Below are 18,508 nucleotides of genomic sequence, written 5' to 3'. Positions count from 1 at the left end.
TAGTCCAGAGTCATCACATCATATGAATCAGCCTTAAAATATGAATTCTAGAAGAGAACTTTTGGCAGGTCCATTCAAGGCAGACCCGTAACCTTGGTGATGTTTATTTGAAACAATCCTCCACTCCCCTGAATTCAGCACCCAGCTGAACTGCCCAGCTGTGCCCTCTGCCACAATCCTGAAGTATTGTATCACTATGGTATGGTTTGACCAGATCCACCAACATCTGGTCTTTTATTGACTCCATATTTTTCTTTTTGACTATTTTTTCTTTCTGTAAATAAATATCTTAAAATGTATTATGTTCTGTGACTTTAAGTGAAATGATATATAACAAAACCAGTTTTACCATGTTAGTTGTTACAAACAAGAGTTAAGTTCCAGCCGAAACCGGTTTGGCTCAGTGGATAGAGCGTCGGCCTGCGGACTGAAAGGTCCCAGGTTCGATTCCGGTCAAGGGCATGTACCTGGGTTGCGGGCACATCCCCCAGTAGGGGGTGTGCAGGAGGCAGCTGGTCGATGTTTCTCTCTCATCAATGTTTCTAGCTCTCTATCTCTCTCCCTTCCTCTCTGTAAAAAATCAATAAAATATATTTTAAAAAAAAAAGAGTTAAGTTCCTATGGCATCTCATCAATGTTGTAATGAAACAACATTGAATGAAATAACATTATTCAAGGGCCTGCTATATTTAAATAGATATATTTTAAAATTTAGAAATCATATCACAACTATAAATAAAAACGCAGTACCCTTGTTATGACTCAAAGGTGTCTTTAAAAGTTAATACTCTAAAAACTAAATAATGTCATAAAATTCTTGCTAGATGCTCTTGCCTACCTGAAAAATTTGAACCTGAGACAATCTTTTTGTTAAAAAAAAATGATTAGCAAGTGATGGAGAGATGTTAAAAACATATTAGCACCTTCTTCAAGTTATCATCTGGACTAATGAAGAGCTGGAGTTGAACTAACACTCCCCCTGTGTGATTCAGTGCTTTTCAGAACTCTGCTGAGTCCTGCATAGGTCCTCCCTAAGGTACTCCATCCTCACTTGAGGAGACACTGAAGCAATGGAAAGAGAACTGGAGGGAAATGCATTAGTGTCGCTAAGTCACTTCCTTATATCAATCAGAAGTTGATGTGTAAAAACCACCCCAAAGCTCATTGGCTTAAAACAACATTTATTATTGTAGCTCGTGCAACTTTGGATCAGCTGGAACTCTGTTGATCTTAGCTGGATTTGATCATGTGACTGTGTGCTGGGTGGGGCTTTGCATAAGACATTATATGCTTTTAAAATATTCAAGATTCTCATATTTTTTTGTTATATACTTCTAGGACTCAACAACTAGTCAATGTAACTACATTTCCAAAGAATCTGTGTTTATATTTCTACTAGAGGCCCGGTGCACAAAATTCATGCATTGGGGGGGAGGGGCCCTCAGCCTGGCCTGCACCCTCTCGCAATCCAGGACCCCTCGGGGGATGTCCAACTGCAGGTTTAGGCAGGAATTCCTGCGGGATCGGGCCTAAACTGGAAGTTAGATATCCCTCTCACAATTCAGAACCACTGGCTCCTAACCGCTCACCTGCCTGCCTGATCGCCCCTAACCACTCTGCCTGCCTGCCTGATCACCCCAAACTGCTCGCCTGCCTGCCTGATTGTCCCTAAATGCCTCTGCCTTGGCCCCTGCCGCTGTGACTTCGTCCAGAAGGACGTCCGGAATGACGTCCGAAAGGTCATTTGGCTGTCCAGTCTAATTAGCTTATTATGCTTTTATTATTATAGATGATTCTCTGGATTTGTTTCCAAGGTTCAAAGACTTGGAATATTAACTGAAGGAATTTTCCCTTTACTTTTTATAACTTTTATCCTATTTCCTCATGCAGAATAAAGTCTATTTTAGTGAAAGGTCCATGTGCCCTTGAAAAGGTTGTGCTTTATGCTGTTGTTGGGTTGAGTATTCTATGTATATAAATTAAATAGAGTTGTGTGATGGTGTTGTTCAGTTCTATATCCTTGCTGATTTTATGTCTGCTAATTCTATTGGTTACTGAGAGAGAAGTATTGAAGGCTTCAAAAATAATCGTGGATTTATCTATTCACTTTTCAGTTTGCCAGTTTTATTCCTGTATATTAAAGCTATTTTGTTATATACACTTTAGAATTGTTTTGTCTTCTTAGTGAATAGACCCAATTATTATTATGTAATGTTTCTCTTTATCCATAGTAATTTTCTTGGCTCTGAAATTCACTTTGATATTAATATAGTCACTGATACATGTGGCTTTCTTATGATTAATGCTTGCACGGTATATAATTTTTCATCCTCTCAATTTTAACCTGCCTATTTCATCAAATTTCAAGTAAATTTCTTGTGGACAGCATTCAGTTGGGTCATTTTAAAAAATCTCATTTTGGCTATTTATGACTTTTGATTGGTATGTTTAGACCATTTACATTTAATGTATATATTGATATGTTTGGAATTAAGTCTACCATTTTATTTCTATTTCTTCCCTTTATTTTTTTATTCTACTGTTCTTCCTTTCCTGGACTTTCTTTTATTTTTGGTTATTTGGACATATTTTAGTATTCCATTTTAATTTTTTGTGTATTTTTACTGTATGTATTTGTATAGTTATGTTTAGTAGCTGCTCTATTGATTACAGTATATGCTTAATTTGTTACAGTCTATATAGAATCAATATTTTATCACTTCAAGAGAAATTTAGAAACCTTGCCATCATATGTGTTTACCCTCCTCATTTATGTTATAGTTGTCTTGTATATTACATTTACATACATTAACATTTCCAATTGACAATGTTCAAAGTTTCACTTTTAGTTGTCAAAATATTTTTTAAAACCCAAGAGAAAAAAAATGGCCCATTATTTTTACTAAGATATTTACCATTTTATGGCCTGTTATTAACATTTATGTTGCTCTTCTTTCATTCCCAACCTTCCAAGTTCCCTACCATTCCCTCTGTTTAAAGAACTTCCTTTGGCAATTCTCTGAAAGCAGATTTAATGGTTATGAATTATCTTACCTGGCAATGTCTTTATTTACCTTCATTCCTGAAGGTTACTTCTTCTAGGTATAGAATTCTGAGTTGACAGTTCTTTTCTTCCAGCACCTTACACATGTTGTTTTATTTCCTTCTCATCTCCATGGCTTCTGATGTAAAATCTGCAGCCAAAAATGGCAAAGTATTATAGAGGAATGTCATACAGTTAATAAAAATAGTGTTATTTTTCTGGATTTTGTATTGTTTGTAGTATTTGTTAGCTTTTTAAAATTTGTGATTTATTTTCATTTTCGTCTTTCATTCAAAATAAATATTTACATTCATACTTAAATATATTTTCTTATTTCTTTTCTTCTTTTAAAAGAGGGTCACTCAAAATGGTGTAAGCTTTGACCTCACACAAATTAGATGAAGCCCTAGCCTTCCATGCCTTCAAGGAGATACCAGGTATTGGCTGAGTCCCAGCCAGATCCCTCCTTCTTGGCATAGTACATATATAGCTGAAAAAATCTGTAGGAGGTGCCTAGACAGGCACGTAGCCTCCCACAGATTCCCACAGGTCAGAGAATCAAGGTGAGCCAAGCACCTGAAAGAGGCATGGGTGGAGCACCAAAAGCCAACAGTCCCAATTGGAAATCAGAATCAGGTGGGCATATGAGGATCAGCCAGCATGGCTGCAGGGATAGATGCATAACATGAAGGACTACTAGATGCTCCCTCCCATCTTATGTGAGCCCCTGAGGATTTAGACATAACCCAGTAGAAAAGAAGAATATTAAACAGACTGAGATTTCAACCTCAATCTCTCTTCCTCCTCCTCTCTCCCACCTCTGCCCTGCCATTCAGGTCTTGCCCCTGTTAAACCCACAATAGGCCACGCACACCCTAGCCCAGCCTCAGGGCCTTTGCACTTCCTGTTCCTTCACTCAGATGGATCCTTCTTCCTTGGGTCTTCATGAGCTTCATTCCTTCACATCTTCCGAGTCTCTCCATAAAGGCTGCCTCGTGGGGCATGTCCTCTGAACACCCTGGATAAAATAACACTCATTCTCCATCACTACATATTTCTTCCCTACTGCCTGCTTTTCCTTCAGAACACTTCTCACCACTAATGACATCCTCTCATGTATTTATTTGCTTTTCACCTGTCTCTTCTACTGGGATGCAAATTAGCTTCCATAGTGGCAGAGATTTTTATCTGACATGTCAAGGTTATATTCCTACCCCTTAAGAAAAGAAAATACCTGGTACCCAGGTGCTCTTGAGACACAATTGTTGAATGACTTAACTAATTAATCAAATCTCAGCAACCTATATGAATGGAAGTTAATAAATAAATTTATATAAGGAAAAAGAAAGTTATATTTCCTGCAATTTGGACCTGGATCATCTATGCTTAGTGCTTAGGCTGGTTTTTAAGAGTCTTGCTGAGTGTAAAATTCTATAATCTGCCCTGCATTGGTTTCAAAGTTTCTATAATACTGTGATTCTCTGTGTCTGTGTCAAGGATCACAGACATCCCAACCTTGGTGGCTCTGGACAGCTCACCCTGAAATAGAAAGCTGGGTTTTAATGACTCCAAGATGTACAGGATAAGCCAAGGGCACCCAGCTTGATTCACACAGCAGTTCCAGCTCGGAGGGATAATTGGAAAGATTATCACCAGGAAATTGTTTACAGGACAAGCAAGCTCCAGACACAGCCATCACCACCCCCAGCCTCGCCTGGTTTTTATTTCATGTAAGGGATTTTCTGAGCAGAGGAAAGGGTATAACCCTGCTTAGTTCGGTGGACTTACATAGCTCCAGAGACAAAAAGGGGGCACCCAGGGAGGTCAGGGATGTCCAGGCCATCGTGAGCCAGTGGGTGCCCATGAGGCTATATGATGGTTCTGGCCCTGGGCCCGCACACCCATGTGCCCATGGGGACCAGGCAGATGACATAAATAAGCAAAGATGGACAGATAGAAGCCAAGGCAGACAGGACATCCATATCCCTTCTTAAGTGGGCAGCTCTGACCAATTTTTGCCAAACAGGGATACCAATGTGGCCAGATTTTTTGATTTCTCATTAAAAGCCAGAAATCCAAATTTGTATGTGAAATTTCCCAATTTTAAATGTTGGCAACAGAATCAAAAAATTTTAAAGCACTATTTTCTCATTAATATTTCCATGTAACAAACCACTCCAATTGTAGTGACGTAAAGCAGACCTTTATTAGGCCCATGGATTGTCTGTGTCAGAAGTCTGGATGGGGCACAGTGGGGACGGCTTGACTCTGCTCCACAGACTGGGGCTTCAGCTGGGAAGGTTCAAATGGCCGGGGCTAGAATCATCTGGGAGCTTCTCTGCTCACATAGCTGGTGCCCAGGCTGGGATGACTCAAAGGCTGGGCTCAGCTGGACTGTCCGCTGGAGCGCCTACACGTGGCTTCTCCATGTGGCCTGGGCTTTTCACACCATGCCCTGGGTTCCGGGGCAGAGTGCCCAGAGGGCCAGCAGTGCATAGGCAGACGGGGAGCACTGAGCATCCAGAGAGGGAGCACTCAAGGATGGCCTTTTATGATCTACCTTTTAGTCTCATAGTGTCACTTCCACCTACTCTACTGGTCAAAGTAGCCACAGACCCACGCAGATTTCAGGGAAAGAATACACAGACTTTCTTTCTTTCTTTTTTTTTCTTTTTTTTTTTTTTTTTTAGTATATCTTTTAATTGATTTCAGAGAGGGAGAGAGAGACAGAAACATCAATGATGAGAGAGAATCACTGATTGGCTGCCTCCTACATGCCCCTACTAAGGATCAAGCCCACAGCCCAGGCATGTGCCCTTGACCAGAATCAAACCTGGGACCCTTCAGTCCACAGGCCGATGCTCTATCCGCTGAGCCAAACAAGCCAGGGCTACACAGACTTCTTGATGGGAGGACTTTCAGAGAATTTACATCCATTTATATGCACCGTGTGGCCGTGCCAAATGGGTCTGCAGGCTGGATTTGGCCAGAATGTTGCTGGCAGCACCTCTCAAGGGCGGAAGTGAAGGAAGACCTGGCTTACACGGTGGAGTGCAGACCAGCACTAACATCCCCAGGACAGAGATACGGGTGTGGAGCCAAGAGCAGATGGCTGTCTGCCAGGGAGGCCTTCCCTTAGAACACACAGCCAAGTCAGACCTGGTCCAGACCCCAATCCACACACCATCACGGTGCCTTCTCACCGCCATCCTTTCCCTGTGCACAGGCTCAGGTCCATCCCAAGCCACAGCCTGACCCAGAGCACATCCTCAGCATGGCTGAGGCATCCACTTCCTCATGGACCCAGACCCCCTACCATTTTCTCTCCTTCCTTCCTAGGAGAATCTTAAGTCCTGGGGCATAGAAGGCTGATTCCACTCCTTCTCTGAAACCTGACATAGGTGCCTCTGGTGCCCAAGTGCTCCCAAGAGGGAAATTCCTTCCTGACTGATCAATTACCTTCTCAAAGGCAATCCCAGGGGGACTGCACAGAAAAGAGTGTGCAAGGGAAGAGGGAACACAGACCATAAGAATTGTACTCTCGGCCTCTTTATATATCCATTCTTTCATGCATCACAATGACCTTTGGGAAGCAATGGTTTCCATTTGAGAGATGAGCAAATTGAGTTTCACAGAAAGTACATAACTTGCCCAGGGTCACTCAAGCAAATGGGTGGGTTCATACCAGGCGGAACCATGGGATTGGCTCTGAACAACACGTGTGTGAGGGGCAAGAGATCAGCCTGCTTAGAGTGGAGGAGGTGGGTTAGGGAGAAATGTGGTCGCCCAATGGGGCCCAGACTATGAAGAGACTTTAAGACCTATAGAGGATCCTCAACTTGATGAGTCAGGCAATAGGAAACCATTCAATATTCTTGAGCTGAAGGGTGACTAATGATGATACAAGCAATTCCTTACAGAATGTCTTATTTTGTAGGTCTTCTTTTCCATGCATTTCCTCATCTGATTTCCACCCAATGTGATTAGGCTCTCCATTTTCCCGATAAGCAAAGTAAGAGTCCCAGAAATTACAATATGCCAAGGCCTCCTGTCTCCCCACCCCAGTCAGTGAGAGGCAGTGGAGACTGCCTGGTACTGGACTTCTGCCATTATGGTCACCTAGCATCACTCCCCTGTCCAATCTTCTCCTTTTGGGAACTCTCCCTTCCATCTCTGACTCCAGTGATTTTAGTGGGGCTGTCAGTCGTGTGTTCCTATAGGGGTGGGCACAAGGCCAGGCTGACCAATCAGAATCCTTCTCATGGATGCTAGGGGAGAGACAGTCTCCGTGTTTTCTGTAGGGATACCAACGATGAGAATCATGTAAACCTGGGGCCTCTGGCAACCATCTTTACTGCCATATGGGGATTCCTGCTTGAGAATGAAGCCAACAGAGAGAACAGCTGGGCAGAGAGGTAGATGGAGGGAGACTGCCCTAATGACACCAGTGAGAGGCCCCAGATTCAGCCATGCCTTGCCTCTCAATTGTGAGAGCCACTTTGACTTACTTTGCTACTTGTACTGAAAGCACCCCAGACGCACAGATTTAGGGGTTAGTTATGATGCACTTCAAGTTTTAGAACCACTGGTCCACGCAGCCCACGTTGGCCCCTTTCCTCCGATCAGCTATTAGCTCAGAGAGACATCGGACAAAATTCTGGACAGAGATGTGAGGGGAATCTGTAGGGAGGGAGCATCTGGGAAATGTGTACATTCGTAATAAGAGACGTAGGATGAAAGGTTGTACCCATTAAGATGCTTTTGGTTTCAAGCGAAAGAAAATCCGGTTACTAGGAGCTTAAATAAGTAGGGGTTTTATTTTCCTCGCTTTCTAAACTTCTAAAAGTAGGCAGTGCCTAGCATTGCTTCGATGGCTCAGCAATGCCTGTGGCTTTCTTGGTCTTTCCCTCCGAGCCCAGGATGGTTGCCACAGATCAGGTGTCACATCATGTCCCAGTCAGGGGGAAGCAAGCACTCTCTGTCCCTCTTACTGGGGAAAGTGGAGGCTTCCACGTATGTCTCATTGGCCAGAATTGGCACACGGGCACCTCTGGCAGCAAGGGAGGCTGGGAAATTCGGTTTTTCCAACCTGTATAGTAGAGGCAGGCAAAGAAAGCTGGGGATGATGTCGGATGGGCAAATCCACAGCGTCTTCTCGCTGAGTTGAGTTCCAGCTGAAAAGTTCCTGACAGGAAGTGTTACCTGCTTCTTCCTCAGTAGTTGGGGGATTAATAAAATGGTTCGGGAGTCAGGCTCAGGTTTGGTACGCAAATAAAATGAGGCTCCACCACAGCTGGTACAGATTTCTCCAACGTGTCTGTCCACTTATCTTATCTTAACGGTCTGTTTTTCACAGAATCATACTTCCTGGAATATCAGAAGGATGGGCACTCAGAATTTACCATAAGAAGTGAACAGGATAGAGCAGTTCAGGTTCAGAAGTGGTCTGTCACTTTCATGCTGCGTGAACTTGGACAAGTGGCTCTACCTTTCTGAGCCTCAGTTTCTTCATCTGTGAAATGGAGCTAATGAGAGTCCTTATCTCCCCCCAGAGAGGTTATGAGGGTGAAATGAGATCAACCATATGAAGCAATGAGCTCTGTGCGGTATATAAGATAGGTGCTCAGTGAACTGGTACCTATTAAGGTCATTATCATCAATTATTTTAGCACACAACTAGTGTTGTAGAGTTGAGGAAGTTGCTGTCCAGATGTCAGGACATGAAAAACTAATGGGCAGGTTTCTTATTACACCTGCATTAACAATATGCAAAATTAAATTCTCATTGGCACGTCAGTCAGCCTCATCATAAGCATGAACATGGTACCCTTGAGTGGAGGCGAGGGTGCCTTCCCTCTTAGCTACTTTATCAGAAGCTCAAGCCGAGTGGAGGAGGGGAGGTCAGTGACTGTCCCTCCTCCCAGGATGGATGGAGGTGGCAGCATTCTGAGCTGCCCTCCACACTTCCTGACATTTGTGGTTTAATCAAGTCCCATTAATCCCTCCCAGTTTCAAAGCCCGACACAGGAACCACAGACTCCCACGGCCTCTGACGGGAATCGTGGGGCTAAAGCCAAGGCGAACGCTTTGAAAGGTAATTAGTGTCCTTTGAATCCAGCGCTCTTTGATTTTGCTTCCTGGCTTTAAACGGTCACAGGAGATTTTGCGGCAGGGGAAACATAAAGGCAGCATCAGGAGTTCCTTACTGGCTTTCTGCTGCCTCTCAAATCCGGCCTAAGAGAGAACACTTGTGCATATGTTCAAGGGTGGATGAATTGTTGAGTTGTATGGGGGGGTCGGGTGGGGGAGAGGATATTCATTCATTTAGGCTCACACACTGTACACCAAGCACCAATTCTAAGCACTGGATATACAGTTTTCATTGATCATTCATTCAATCATTAATTCATCTCCGTGCCAGACACTGAGTTAGGCCCCAGGGCTGTAAACTTGTTTAGTGAAAGAGGCAAACAATAAACAATAAATAAAAATAATTGCTGTTGGGAATAAAGTACCAACAATTAATTAAACTGGTGTTCATTCAAAGAAGAGAGCAGAGAATGTCTTTACAATGGCTAGTTAGGGAAGATGACTCTGAGAAGAGAACAGTGCCAGTGGACATCATGATATATACAAGCCAGTCATTTAATACAGGATCATAGAGGGTAACTCATTGATACAGGTTTGCACTGGTTGCCATGGCAACCCATCGACCATTATCAGCTCTGTTTGTGGAAAGCTTAAGGAAGCTTTTTTTTTTTTTCTTAAAGGAGTCAATACAGGCTACATTTGCTGTTGTAACAACTCTGTCTTAAACCGAAGGTGGAATTTTGGCCCACACATCTAACATGGCTTGGTTGTGGCGCTGACCACACCACCATTCTCACTCCAGGACTCAGTTACTACGGCAGAAGGAAAGAGAGAATTCTGGGGAGCCTGAACCTGCTGTAAAATGCTCCAAGCCTGAAAGAGACATGTGTTATTTGTACCCACAAATTACTGACCAGATCTTGTCACATAGCCTCAACCCAACCACAGGGAAGTACCATCCCAGGTTTCATGCCCAGGAGAACCAGATGTGTTTGGTGAACAGTGTAAAGGCCGGCGTTAGTGAGTAACTGGACTAAGCCCTGAAGCAGAGAAACAGGACATGCGAATTGTGGACAGAAGCAGCAGAATGGGCAAGGATACAAAGGACTAAAACAGTCTGAAGTGTTCAGGTAGGTAGAGTGCTAGCAGGAAATAGAGCTGAAAAGATAGTCACAAACCCTGCATGATAGATACTATTATTATCTCCATTTTTGAGATGAGAAAATTGAACCCATGTGGTCTGATCTCAGTGTCTACATTCTTCATTTCTATGCCATATTGTCTATAAGGTGGGGAAGGGCCAGATTACAAAAGATCTTTAATGACAAACTAAGGAGTTTGTCAGGCCAGGCAGCCACATTTACAAGCTGTGGTGGTTGTAGTTGTTGAAAATATGTATATTTTATCTGCATATTAAATATACAGAAATAGTCTTCTCCCCTTGGTTCTTCTTAAAATGGGAGGCCCTCTTAGTGTATCTTTTCTTTGCCCTCTTTTAATACAGATGAGAGCACAGAGATATATTTCTCTTCAGTAAGGAAACAGACCACGAATAATTATTAATGATCACCAAAAATCGTTTCCTTGTAAAAATGGTAGGGAATGTGGTAACCAGAAAGAATCATGTTCACCACTATCCTATTGTAACATGTAGAAATGTTGGATCATTTAGATATTTTAGAGATTTTGTGAAATGTCCCAATTTAAAAATATTGACTTAAAGCATGGTGCAAAATACACCTATGGATCAAATGCTCAGGGGAGCGTGAGTATGCATCCTCCACATGGCAGCCAGTCTCTCAGATGGCCTCAATGATCCCATCTCCTGATACCTATTCTCTTGCATCATCCTTTCATATATTTATACTACAAAATATATTTTATTTTTAATTTAACTTGTTAAAGGGGAAAATTTGATTAACAGCACAGAATGATGTTATGCAAATTGAATAATTCATTGCTGGTCTGAGGCTTGCCTTGTTTTACACTTAGTAGAATTTACATTGTTTTCACAAACAGCAGATATCAATATTTAAAGGAATTTATAATGACCTGTTCAAATGGGCAATGATCTTGGTGGCAAACTTTTGTTGAAACCTTACCTAACTCAAGCTTTATTAAAAAGCCAACATAATTGAAAAATAGGTTCTCCCTGTAAAGGCTTAAGTAACCAAAGCTTGAAACAGTTAATTTAAAAGTAAGCAAACGAAACAACAAAACCCCTGCAGCAGACCCTGCTGAAATGCTTTTAAAAATCTAAATGAGCTCACCTGGTGTGGCTCAGTGGTTGAGCATTGACCTATGGACCAGGAGGTCACAGTTCATTTCCCAATCAAGGCACACGCCGGGGTTGCGGGCTCGATCCCCAGTAGGGGATGTGCAGGAGGTAGCCGATCAATGATTCTCTCTCATCATTGATGTTTCTATCTCCCTCTCCCTTCCTCTTTGAAATTAATTTAAACAAATAAATAAATAATCTAAACGAGCTTAATCTTTTCAAAAGTTATTTTCGCTTAAAAGCTATAAAATCAGTCATCTTAAATCTACAAAGAAGGGAGGTCTTTATGGCACCATGTCTTTAGAACCTCCTCTTTTTCATCAAATTTGGCCACAAACAAATTTCTTTGCGCCCTTGTTTTCAGATGCCTCTTGCAGAAAAGGCCAAGTACAAACATGGAAGAGTAACTGCCTAGGCAAGCAGGAAAGTGTTCCGAACTAGCATGCAAATAGCATAGAGTTCTGGGTTAATCTCTGGAACTCCATCTGAACCATGACTATGACTTTGAATGGGATCTAGAACGGGAACTTGAAGCTCTTCTGGGTGGCAGGACACACAAGGAGCCTTCGAGGGTGGAGTAGGTAGGGGAGGTTTGGCACGAGACTGGCTCCTCGATCTAGATTTTTACTTTATATCACCTTTTCCATCTTCTTCGGGGGGAATGATCGAGAACAGACCTGCGTGGAGACTCCCCATGCTCATCCCTAGACCTGTTTCGAGAGTGCAATGGGAGGCCTCATCGGCCTTGGGCTTCGCTTTGCTCTTTGATCTAGATTTCCAGCCTTTTGCCAGAGACCGTGAACGACCTTTGCTCAGAGACCTGGATCAGGAACGACTCTTTGAGATACTGTGCCATCTGCTGCGGCTGCTCGACTCGTGACCTTGATCTGCTTCCAGTGTAAACCACCTAAGTTTAGTTCGTGCTTTATCTTTAATGAGCCTAATATTTCTGCCATTTGTTTCTGTGCCATCCAGTTTATCCAAAGCAAGCTTCATGTGAGAGTAGGAGCGGGATTCAGTTTGACCCCTTCGTTTGTGAGTTCTCTGTGAGCGTCTGCATAGGTTACTTCGCCGGTTTATCTCATGAAACGCTTTAAATCTTGCCAACTGTAACGACTAGAAAGATTTCTACCCTAAGCCTGAATTCCGTTCCCACAGGTGGGCCGTATTTGTCTCTTCCCGCCGCTCTCTGCCTGCTGTATCCTGCTCCACCCCGCGGTCCGGCGTCCGTAGGTAGCTGTAGCCATGGAGACAGCGCCCTGTGCTCGGTGATCGTGCACCGCAGAGGGTCTTGCGGTTCATCTGTACAGGGCGTAGGGAGTCCTCCAACTCCACGAAGCAGTACCCATTTTTAAGGTCTGTTTCGAGGAGTTGGCCATCTGAAAAGGCGCTGGATGTCCTTCTCCCATGGAGACGTGGCGTATCTGTGGCTGGAGATCCCCACTCCACCCCTCCCCTCAACCCCCCCCCCCCCCACACACACACACACACACACCTGCCACCACCACCGCCAGGGCTGACCACAGGCAGAAGCCGCGGTCCAGTACTGGGTGGCAAGAGCCCAAACCCCACTTCACAGGACAGCCGCGGCCAAGTCCAGCCCACAATGGCTCCAGCCTTTCCTGTATTGAATCAGGGTTGGCCGATGTGAGCAGTAGAATGCGGCAGAGGTGACAGTGTATGGATTCTGAATCTAGCTCACAAAGGCAGTGAGGCTCTACCTTGTTCTTTTAAATCACGCACTCGGGGGAGAGCAGCCACCATGACATGAGGTCACTCAAGCTCTCCTGCGTTGAGGCCCATGTACAGAGGAACCGAAGCCCCCAGCCTACAGCCAGCACTGACTGGCCAGCCTCCTGAGTGAGCCTCCTTGAATGAGAATCCTTCAGCCCCAAGTCAAGCCTTCAGATGAGCGCAGCCCCAGCAAGCCCCTAACTGGAACCTCATGAAAGACCCTGAGCCAGAACCACCTGGCTGCGCTGCTTTCAAATTCCTGACCCATAGAAACCATGAGAGATAACAAATGATTGGTATTGTGTTAATCCAGAGTTTAGCAAACTTTTATATAAAGAGAGTAAAAATATTTTAGCCTTTGTGGACCACATAGTCTCTGTTCAAACTATTTAGCTCTGTACAAGTAGCCATAGGTTATACGTAAACAAATAGGCATGGCCGTATTCCAATAAAGCTTTATTTACAAAACCAAACAGTGGGCCAGGGTTAGCCTGAGGACTACAGTTAGCAGACCTCTGAGGACAATGGTTTGCAAAGCCACTTCGTTTTGTGATTTTTTTAATGCCACGATATAGAACTAACCCACTCCCTGGATTTGTGGAGTGACCTGAATGAACACCTCACATTTCAGACAAAGCACACTGTCGGTGATTTGGACACCAGATTAGAAGCTCCTGGCAGGGCAAGCATAAAAAGGCAATGGTCCCAGGAAGAGATGATGAGCCAGGCTTGAGTGGGAGCTGTATGGACCCAGGTGATGGCATACATGTCTTTTGTGCTTCCTGCCAATTAACGACACAAGAATGATATTAAAGCCGTAATGGAAACCTTTCCCTTGAATTCTCCCTGCACTGTCTAGTGCTGACTTTAAGCTGTCCGAATAATGAGCAAATGGGACAGTGCTGAGCAAAGCTGGCATGGGGCACGCTCTTAAGCTCTTAATGAGACTGCCAACATCAACTGAGCCATGAGCCTAGAATAAAGAAACACCCCAAAGAGGGCCCTGGGAGCACTGCCTGTCACCCAGTCTCTGCCCCTTCCGTGTGTCCTCTGCAGCCTGCTCCTCACAGCTCCTCTGAGGACCCAGTTCCCACCCGTGCTAGGATCAAGGTTGCAGCTGGGCCAGTGCACAGCCTGCGATAGACCCGAGCCTGAAACATCTGTACATGTGGGGATAGGGCAGCAGAGGGAGCAAGATGCTCAGGAGCTGGGGAGTGTGGGGGCGGGATGGAGAGGCAGAGGATGGAAAATTCAGGAAAGAAGGAGAAAAAAGGAGGAAAGGGGAGGGAAGATAGAATCAAATAGGCTAGATACAGCGTGCAAACAACATTTCAGAATCTGGCTTCTCTCCTGGCCCATCCCTGTGGATCCCATTCTATAGCAACCTAGGTAGCTCCAGCCTTTGGTCCCAGGGCTGCACAGAATAGTGACAGTCTTCCAGAAATCCCAGCAGCAGTTTGGGGGTTCACTCTAATTGGCTCTCAGTGCCCACATGCCCAAGCAATCACTGTGACTAAGCAATACCTAAGTCCAGTGCTCCATGCCCAGTCCTCCTGGACGGAGGGAAGGAAACCAGGGCATTTTCCAGGAGAAAAGGGAATGGATGCTGGGAGGGTGGAGTCACAAACCATGAATGCCCCCTTTAGAATGCACTGGCTGGTCAAGGATTTCCTTTCCGATCCCTTCCTTGTACAAAAGGAGAGATCAGGCTCAGAGAGGGGAGGGATGTGCCTATTGTCAGTCAGCTTGTCAGTGGTGCTATGGACTGAATGTCTGTGAGCCTCTAAAACTGGTAGTTAAAGCTCTGACCTCTAACAGGATGGTATTAGGAGGTGAATGAAGCCTTTGGGAGGTGATTAGGTTTAGATGAGGTCATGGGGGCAGAGCCCCACAGTGGGATTAGTGTCCTGGAAAGAAGAGGAAGAGACCAGTGCCCTCTCTCTCTTACTGCCACCTGCCAAAGCCTGGGCAAGATTCTAGGCCCTGCTCTCTGGCAACGGTCTCCTCAGGGGCAAGGCCAAAAGAGCCAGGCCCCCAGGGAGCCAGTGGGTCTGAGGCCACCAGTTAAGATGTCCAGGGCGGGGGCTGTGAGGTCTTGCACAAGGGCTTGAAGTATGGGCTGAGTTTGTATGTGTGGAGAGCAGGGAGGAAGACAGGGGTTTCCTCAAAGGGAGTTCTCTCTCCCGGCTCTCTCTCCTTTGAGAACCTAACAGTCTGGTGGCAGAATAAGACAGATGGACAGACAGTTGCCACAGAGTGTGACCAAGCTATCATGGGACAAGCATTTAGAGAGGGTGTTAGGGCCCTCGCCCAACTTGGGGAGATCAAGGAGGCTTCCTGGTGGCAGTGATGTTTACGCTGAATTTTGAAAGATGAGCACCAGTTAGCGAGGAAGAGAGGAAAGGCCTTCCCAGTGACGGGAACATCATGTACAAAGCCATAGAAACACAAACGCTCATGATGTGGTTGTAAAACAGTAAATAGTTCCCTATCGCTAGATGTGCCAGATAAAAGTGGGCAATGAGGCTGGGGATGTAAGCAGGTGCTGATGGCACAAACTGTGTCTGAAGCTGGCCAGGGCCCTAACTTTATTCCCCTAGCTCTGGGGGAACAGGGAAGGGTGGATTGTAAGATGGGCAGTCACCGTTCATAAATAAGCAAGTGGCTTTGATCTTGGGAGGGCTGGAAGTGGCACAGGTATGTAAATCAGGACTGCTGGTTGTAGGGGGCAGAAGTTGGCCAACTCAGACCACCTTGGCCCAAAGCACAGTTTGGTAAGGATCCTGGGATGACTTGTTATCCATCCAAGTTGTGTGAAACGTCTGTGGGGAGATGACTGTGTAACTTGGTACTTTCCTTCTGGAAGACAGTTGAGCAATATGAGCTAAAGCCAAAAACATACATATTCTTCAAATTTCAAATTGTACTTCTAAGAATTTATCCTAAGAAAATTAGTAAGGATGAGGGCAAAGATTTCGCCTCCAGGATGTTCATTGCAACACTATATAGGAAATAGCTGGAAACCATCTGGCTGTCCAACACTAAGGGTCTGGTTTGGAGATCTGATGATGGACTATTCTTTATGCATTTGATCTGCTGCTGTGGTGAAGATTGACAGTTCCCAGATGTTTGTCTATGGGCCAAAGCTGCTCAGTAAAAAGTTTTTGCTAGTCTATGGCAAACTCAGAAAAATAGGAATAGCAAAAAGATGTTCATAAAACTTTTTTTCCCCTGTAACATTATCTCCATTTTACTTCTTTGGCCTGATGATGATAATAGATAAGCTTTTACTTCTTTCCAAACTGCACATAACAAAATATTATTAACTAGAGGCCCAGTGCACGAATTCGTGCACCAGGGAGGGGGGGTCCCTAGGCCTGGCCTGCAGGATTGGGCCAAAACCAGCTCTCTGACATCCCCCGAGGGGTCCTGGATTGCAAGAGGGTGCAGGCCAGGCCAAGGGACCTCACAGGTGCACGATCAGTGCCAGGGAGGAATACGGGAGATTGGCCAGCCAGGGAGGGACCATGGGAGGGCTCCAGGGAGTGTCTGGTCCATCTTGCTCAGTCTCGATTGGCCTGACTTCAGCAGCAAGCTAACCTACCAGTTGGAGTGTCTACCCCCTGGTGGTCAGTGCATGTCATAGTGAGCAGTTGAGCAACCTTAGCATATCATTAGCATATTACGCTTTGATTGGTTGAACAGCAGACTGGATGGCCGGACACTTAGCACATTAGGCTTTTATTATATAGGATGGTGGCATAAACAAATAGGAGCTTATTTTTCCATGTTAAAATAAGTCTGGAGATAGTGATCGCTGGGGACGTTTCAGTGCTCACCAATGTTAGGCAGATAGGATTCTCTGTGATTCTTCCCCTCAGGTCCCAAGAAAGTTGCCGCTGTTCTTGGCATTATATCCATGGGTCAAGGTAGGAAGAAGGGGGATGAGATGGTACCAATGACTTTTTGTTTTTTACAGGAAAGCAAAAGCATTCTCAGAAGTCTCCAGCAGACTTCCTCAATGTGTCATTAGCTAAATTAGGTCACAAGGCCACTCTTAGCTGCAAGAAAGTCTAGGAAATCAATAATCTGGCAAAAGGAAATGAGATTACCATGTTGGGCTTACTAATGATGATTAATTGTCTGGGAGTGAGTGCATGGCCCCTCAAATAACACCAAGAAAAAAGGGGTAGGGGGGTACGAAACAACTATTGAGAGGGGAGCGAGCCATGCCTGCCACACTTGATGAAAAAATAGTTGGTAACTCTAGATTTTTGGAAGGTAGAATGTACTAGCCCATGAAATGGTAAAGACTAGGGACCAGTGGAATAAGATGACTGGTTTTCAAATCAGATTCCTGTGTTGCCCAGAGTTATGTAGAGGCTGCTGTTGGGTGAGAAAGTGGCAAGAAGGGATGGAGGTACTAGCCCCCAATCTTTCTTCAACCCAAGCACTTACACATTTATCTGAATATCATATTGAGTGTCCCATAAAATTCCACTTGATGTATGTGTATATGTATATGTATGCTTGTGTATATCTTTATACATATATATGTTGATACATGTGTAAGATAGGCAGCAGTTATTTCAAACTGGTGACCCTTGGAGCCCAACTCATTATTTAAAATCTCTTTGACTTTTAAATGTCTACACTGGCTATCTATTACTCCACAGATTCCAACGTTTCTGATATTTTTAAGATCACAATGCATATATTTATATTAATTCTTATGTAAATTAGTTTACCCTACTCACACATTTACATTCGTTTTAATACCATCCAATTCACATTTACATTAACTGCCTGGCCCCTGAGCATTTGGTTGATGACTCCTGAATGTGCCAGGCACTAACAATGGCTCTCTCTGGATCGTGGTCGTTTTTAATTTTTTCTTTTTCCTGGTCTGGCCTGTCTAATTTTGCTAAAATAAACAGACATGGCTTTTGTAATAAGGGAAAAAGACGCCCTTTTAATTAAAAAGTAATAACAATGCAGCCTGTGATCCTGAGGGCTGTTTGGGCCACGCTCCATCTGCCCCCACTGAGCCTGGCTCTTCTGACGGCTGCCTCCCCATCCTGCCTCAAGTGTGTCGCCAAGTGAGCGGCTGGGGTCCCGGCCTTGCCCTGTGAGTGAGGCTCTCCCCAGAGGTGTGAGTGGGAGCTGGGGGCTGGACGACCTCTGAAGAATGGGCCTTTCCCAGAAGAACCTGTAAACCCAGCTGGAGTCTGAGGCCCCTTCGAACACCAAACGCAAGCGTGGGGGACTCAGTCCCTGCAAATGCCAGCTGCTTTGCTCTGATGACTGGGGCTGTCGATAGATACATTGCTCGCAGCTAGTGTGGCATTATCACACCACAGTTT

At 44.7% G+C, this 18,508-nt stretch overlaps 1 pseudogene; it reads right to left on the bottom strand.

Moving 5' to 3' along the window:
- Window positions 1–11,779: 11,779 nt before the first annotated feature.
- LOC132240094 (serine/arginine-rich splicing factor 6-like) lies at window positions 11,780–13,175 on the bottom strand (annotated as a pseudogene).
- Between the last annotated feature and the right edge of the window lie 5,333 nt (window positions 13,176–18,508).

The sequence above is a fragment of the Myotis daubentonii genome, chromosome 8 (assembly GCF_963259705.1).
Source record: "Myotis daubentonii chromosome 8, mMyoDau2.1, whole genome shotgun sequence".
NCBI classification, from domain to species: Eukaryota; Metazoa; Chordata; class Mammalia; order Chiroptera; family Vespertilionidae; genus Myotis; species Myotis daubentonii.
Note: the sequence above shows the minus strand (reverse complement) of the source record. Positions and strands in the feature narration are given on the sequence as shown.